This window comes from Cervus elaphus, chromosome 11, assembly GCF_910594005.1.
Source record: "Cervus elaphus chromosome 11, mCerEla1.1, whole genome shotgun sequence".
Classification (NCBI taxonomy): Eukaryota; Metazoa; Chordata; class Mammalia; order Artiodactyla; family Cervidae; genus Cervus; species Cervus elaphus.
In genome coordinates this window covers 58,067,636-58,073,635 of record NC_057825.1, presented here as the reverse complement: position 1 = coordinate 58,073,635, position 6,000 = coordinate 58,067,636, and positions in this window count along the sequence as shown.

The window sequence follows — 6,000 nt, the reverse complement described above, 5'->3', positions numbered from 1 at the left end:
TGCATTTTGTTATAGATTTACCACACGTGGTACATGCTGCTCTGTCATTGGCTGGGGGTGTCTCAGGGAGAGTAGCCTTGGCAGGAATATCACAGTGGATCCAGAGGTGTGGCACCTGAGGCCATCTGCTTACTATTCTCCTTGTGACAGGGTCTCTTAAAGGGAGATCTGAGAGGTACACCTCTGTGGCCACAGCTCTTCACAATTGTGCTGCATGAATCGCCTCTTCTCCACGTGTTTGGGAGCAGATCCACTCCGATTCCCTTTTTCCTGAGGGGAAACTTGGAGCAGCATATAAATGGATGGACTACTGCACCTATTTCTTCAATTGGTCCCAGCGACTGGTTTCTACTGTCTCCTTTCTCCACTGTCTATTCTGGATTCCCCTTATCCTCAGTGATCACCTTGGCAGGTCTTAGTGGCTTTCCTGGTGATCTAACCAAAGATCTCATCCATGAGAAGTCTGACCATTTAGTTATCATGTTCTTGTGATTGTTTAGTCACTAAGTCTGCCTGACTCTTTTTGACTGCATGGACTGTCAGGCTTCCATGTCCTTCACTATCTCCCAGAATTTGCTCAAACTCTTGTCCATTGAGTTGGTGATGCGATCCAACCATCTCATCCTCTGTTGCCCTCTTCTCCTCCTGCCCTCAGTCTTTCCCAGCATCAGGGTCTTTTCCAATGAGTCAGCTCTTCACCTCAGTTGGCCAAAGTATTGGAGATTCAGCTTCAGCATCAGTCCTTCCAATGAATATTCAGGGTTGATGTCCTTTAGGATTAACTGATTTTATCTCCCTGCTGTCCAAGGGACTCTCAAGAGTCTTCTCCAGCACCACAATTCAAAAGCATTAATTCTTGGGCACAGCCTTCTTTATGGTCCAACTTAGGTGTTCTTACATGCACTTATTCGCAGTTATAATTAGGCAAAGGGATACCAAAGGTACCCAAGCAGATCACCTGAGTTCCTTGTGTATTCTTATAGTTTAGTCACTAAGTCATGTCCAACTCTTGCGACCCCATGGACTGTAGCCCAACAGGCTCCTCTGTCCAAGCAATTTTCCAGGCAAGAATACTGGAGTGGGTTTCCATTTTCAGTATTCTCCAGGGGATCTTCCCAATACAAGAATCAAACTGGCATCTCTTGCATTGCAGGAGGATCCTTTACCATTGAACCCCCAGGGAAGCCCTTCTTGTATATTACATAAGAAATATTACAATGTAATATTTCTCCCTGTCTTCATGTGTATGGGAAAGTCTACCTCCTCCTTCATAGGCTGCATCCTGAAGGATGACTTCCATCCTCCAAGAGTACTGCCACTGAAGCTCCATTAAGTCGACTACTTCTGGATGGACCAGTGGATCCAGGGAAGTAGTAGAGTTGGCTCATACTGTCTAGAAAAGGCCAAATGTTACATCTTCAGATTTTGAAAGCCAGTTGGTAACTTGAAATTGCCCAAGTTGGGAATATCTATATCATAGACACTGATAGTCACCACAAGTTTTGTCTTACGTTCTGTTTGTTTATTTCCTAGAAAGAAAATAGTTAAAAATTTACCAGCATACTATTGAGTGGATTCAATGGTCATGGGCCTCTTTTATCCCCTCCTTCATTATAAAATGAATTCTATGCTTGGATGCTATCTTGTGTGGGATTCCATTACTGTAGATCAGTCATCCCATAGTAGTGGTGATTGAGGCTCTGAAGGCAGAAATGGTATATACATCAATCCCTCTGAGGGCACACTGTTGCCCTTCCAAGAGGGAAAAGATCTGACACGTCAGTAACTTGCCACCATGAGATTAGTCAGACTCCTTGAAGAATACTGCCACATCAGGGGCTCAGTATTAGTCTCTGTTGCTAATAAGTTACACAGTCATCCTTGGTAAGTGGAAATGCCGTCTATTGGGCCCTATAGTTTTCTTTTCTTGTGTTGTCCTTCTTTGGTTTTGGTGTCACTATGATGCTAGTCTCATAAAATGAATTTAGGCCATCTTCAATTTTTTGGAAGAGCCTGGGAAGTTAATTATTTAAATGTTTAGTAGAATTCACCATCTGATCCTGGGCTTTTCTTTTTTGGAAAGTTTTGATTACTGATTCTCCTTACTCATTTTTGGTCTGCCCAGATTTTCTTTCTTCATGATACTGTCTTGGTAAGTTGCATATTTCTAGGTATTTCTTCTAGGTTTTTATATTTGTTGGTATGTAATTCTTTATAGTGGTCTCTTATGATCTTTTGTACTTAATGTAATGTAAGTTGTAATGTTTTTTCTTTCATTTCTGACTTGATTTGAGTCCTCTCTCTTTTTTTCCTAACTAGTCTAGCTGAAGATTTGCCTATTATGCTTATCTTTTCAAAAAACAAAGTCTCAGTTTCATTGATCTTTTCTTTGTGTGTTTGATTTCTATTTCATTTACTTCTGCTCTGATCTTTGTAATTTCCTTTCTTCTGTGAACATCGAGATTAGTTTGCTCTTCTTTTCTGTTCTTGAGATATAAAGTTAGGTTGTTTATTTAAAACCTTTCTCTTTTCCTAATGTGTTTATTATTATAAACTTGCCCCTTAGCACTGCTTTTATTGCAAACCATAAGTTTTGTTATATTGCATTTTCATTTTTGTTTCATTGAAGTTATTTTAAAATTTCCCCTTTGGCTTTTTTCTTTGATGTATTAGTTACTTAAGTACATGTTGTTTAATTTTCATGTATTTGTTTATTTTTCACTTTTTCTCCTATTATTGATTTCTAGTTTTTTTTTTTTTTCTTTATTTTTATTTATTTCTTGGCTGCACCATTTGCCCATGGGATCTTTATTTCCCTAACCAGGGATCAAACCCACAATCCCTGCAGTAGAAGCTTGGAGTCTTAACCATTGGACCACCAGGGAAGTCCCTCTTCATATATTTTCTTGTTACTAGTTACTGCTTTTTCTTTTCTTAAAGAAGTTTCTTAACATTTCTTTAGACTCTTTTGCGACCCCATGGACAGTAGCCCACCAGGTTCCTCTGTCCATGGGATGTTCCAGGCAAGAATACTGAAGTGGATTGCCATTTTCTACTCCAAGGGATCTTCCCAACCCAGGGATCGAATCTGAGTCTCTTATGTCTTCTGCATTGGCAGTTGGGTTCTTTATCAGCAGAGCCACCTGGGAAGCCCTTTCTTCTTCTGGTATCATTATCATGTGGATGCTATTCCGTTTGTTGTTGTTCAATAGGTCCCTTAAGCTACATTCACTTTTAAAAATTCTTTTTGCTGCTCTGTTTGGGTGATTTCTACTACCTCTCTTTGAGGTCACTGATTTATTCATCTACTTCATATAGTTTGCTGTTCAACCCTGTTAGTGTATTTTTTTTTTTTTTTCAGTTCAGCTATTATATTCTTCAGGTCTGTGACTTCTGTTTCATACTTTCTTATTTTTTTTGTCTCTTTCTTACAGTTCTCACTGTGTTAATCCATTCTTCTCTTGTTTTTGTAAGCATCTTTATGACCATTACTTTGAATTCTTTATTAGGTAGGTTACTTATCTCTATTTCACTAGGGTCCTTCTCTAAGGTTTTATCTTGTTTTTTCCTTTGGAATATATTCCTCTGTCTCCCCATTCTGCTTAATGCTCTGTGTTTGTTTCTATGTCTTAGGTAAAACAGTGATCTCTCCAAGTCTTAAAGGAGGGCCTTGTGCAAAAATGACTCATGGGGCCCAGTTGCACTATTTCTCTGGGCACCAGAGCTAGGCAGTCAAGGGACATCTCTATGTGGACTGGGTGTGATTTCTAGCATTAGTAGGGCCACAGTGGTGGCATGGTGGGATCAGGTGTGCCTACTGGCTTTAACAGGGAAAGAGGGAGTGCCAAAATGGTGCCCACCAGTGCTGACACTAGCAAGGCCAAAAGAGAACTCAAAGATGATGCCTGTCAGTGCTTCCATCCCCAGAGAGTCTCAGCAAGTTTCTGCATCTCCAGAAGTCCCCACAAGTCTAGCAAGTCAATCTCCTCTACACATGGTCCAGGCCCCTTCAAACTGCCACTCCTGTGTGAGGTCCCAGGGCAAGTGAGTCCATGTATGAGCCCTTTGAGAGCAGTTTCTCCATTCTCTACAGCTCTATGGACATAAACCACGTTTGTTTTCATAGACAGAGAATTTGTGGGCTTGTCTCTTTGGCATCAGTCCCCAGGGTTTTGAATGCTTTATGTGGAGCATAAACACCTTACTCTTCAGGACAAAGTTCCATATTCTTTTCAGATGTCTCCCTCACTTGTGGGTTGCCGTATCTTGGATGTGGTATTTGATGAGACCAAGTCTTTGCTTCTCCTACCCATCTCGATATGGCCTTTTTAATCTTTGTTGTAGATGCAAGTTGAGCTAGTTTTGGAGATTTAGTGTGTCCTTGTGATGTGAGTTCAGGATCTTTGTACATCACCATTTTAAATTGGAAGCCTTCTTTTCTATTTTTAAAAAAGTTTTATTTATTTTATTTTTGGCTGTGTTGGGTCTTTGTTGCTGCATGGGTTTTTCTCTAGTTGTGGATAGTGGGAGCTGCTCTCTAGTTAAAGTGTGCAGGCTTCTCATGGTGGTGGTTTCCCTTGTGGAGCATGAGCCCAATAACTGTGGTGCCCAGGCTTAGTTGCTCCATGACATATGGGGTTCTCCCGGATCGGGGATCAAATCTGTCTGTGTCTCCTGCCTTGGCAGGGAGATTTTTACCACTGAGCCACCAGGGAAGCCCCCTCTTTTCTATTTTTTTTTTTCTGTTTTTCTCCTCTAATTGAATAATTTCAAATGACCTGTCTTCTGTTGCTCTAATTCTTTTTTTGTTAAATCCAGTCTGTTTTTGAAGCTGTCTGTGGAATTCATCAGCTTGGTCATTGCAGAGTTGAAGAGTCCTTCAACTCCAAGATTTCTATTTGTTTTTATTTAATGATTTTTCTTTCTTTGTTGGACTTATTTTTTTAAGTTCTCAATTTTTAATTTAATTTACTATCTAGCATGACTTGTGGGATATTAGTTCCCTGATCAGGGATCAAACACAGGCTCTTGGCAGTGAAAGCAGGGAGTCCTAACCACTGGACTGTTAAGGAATGCCCTAAACTAATTTTTTTTATGAATTATGCTTCTAATTTTATTTTGTTTTCTCTGTGTTCTTGTAGTTCACTGAATTTCTTAAGAGGATTATTCAGAATTATTTGTCAGTCTATTTATCTCTTTTTCTTTAGGGCCAATTATTGAAGCTTCTCTGGTGGCACAGAGGATAAAGAATCTGTCTGCAGTACAGGAGATCTGGGTTCAATCCCTGGGTCAGGAAGATACCCTGGAGAAGGAAATGGCAACCCACTTCAGTGTTCTTTCCTGGAGAGTCCCATGGGCAGTTAGCTTGGTAGGCTACAATCCATGGGGTTGCGGAGTTGGACACAACTGAGCAACTACTACTACAACTACTATTGGAGCTTTATTAATTTCCTTTGGTGGTGTCATGTTTCCTTAATTTTTGTGATCTTTGTGGCTTTCATTGTCTGTGCATTTAAGAAGGTAGTTGTCTCTTCCAGTCTTTACAGTCTGGCTTTGGAAGGGAAAGCCCTTCACCAGTCAGCCTGTCCAGAGATTCTGAGTAAGGCATCTGGTGGTGTCCACAGGTGTTTGCTGCTGGAATTCTCGGACAGGCAGGTGGTGCCTGGGTCAGCAGATGATCATACCTGGTGCTTGGATCCACAGGGTCGATTTTTGCGACAAACTACCTTTGTGTCTGGGTTCACTGGGGTTGACCAGGTGCCTGAGTCTGTGATGGTAAGCCTGGGACCTGAGTCTGTGTGGGTGGGCCTGGATCCTGGGTCTGTGCCAGCCAGTCTGGTTGTGGGGACCACTGGGGTGGGTCTGGCATCTGGGTCCACAGGAGCTGGCCTGGTGCTGGGGCAAGCCTAGAGTCTGGGTTCACAGAAGCCTGGAAGCTGGGGTTACCTAGCATTTGGGTGAACCTGGCAACTGGGGCTGTAGGAGTCAGCCTATAGCCTA